We start from the raw sequence: 314 nt of genomic DNA, 5'->3' as shown, positions 1-314 counted from the left end.
ACGGATACACTAATATATATATTATATATATATATATAGATAGATATAGATAGATATAGATATAGGTTACATATATAATATATTATATACACAGTAATAAATATAATATATATATTATATATATCTTTCCCTCCAAAATTTCAAATGTTTTTTTCCATTTCAGTGCTTTTCTTTGTATGTTTTTGTTTTATAATCTAGAATACCTTTTCTTTTTCTGAATATACAACTCGTACCCAGTTCAAATGTCCTGTTGTCTAAGTCTTTCCTGGATATATCAAAATAGAGTTATTTATTCCTTTTTTAATTTTCTTAAC

This window comes from Bison bison, unplaced genomic scaffold (assembly GCF_000754665.1).
Source record: "Bison bison bison isolate TAMUID 2011002044 unplaced genomic scaffold, Bison_UMD1.0 scf7180017856970, whole genome shotgun sequence".
Taxonomy (NCBI): domain Eukaryota; kingdom Metazoa; phylum Chordata; class Mammalia; order Artiodactyla; family Bovidae; genus Bison; species Bison bison.
Note: the sequence above shows the minus strand (reverse complement) of the source record.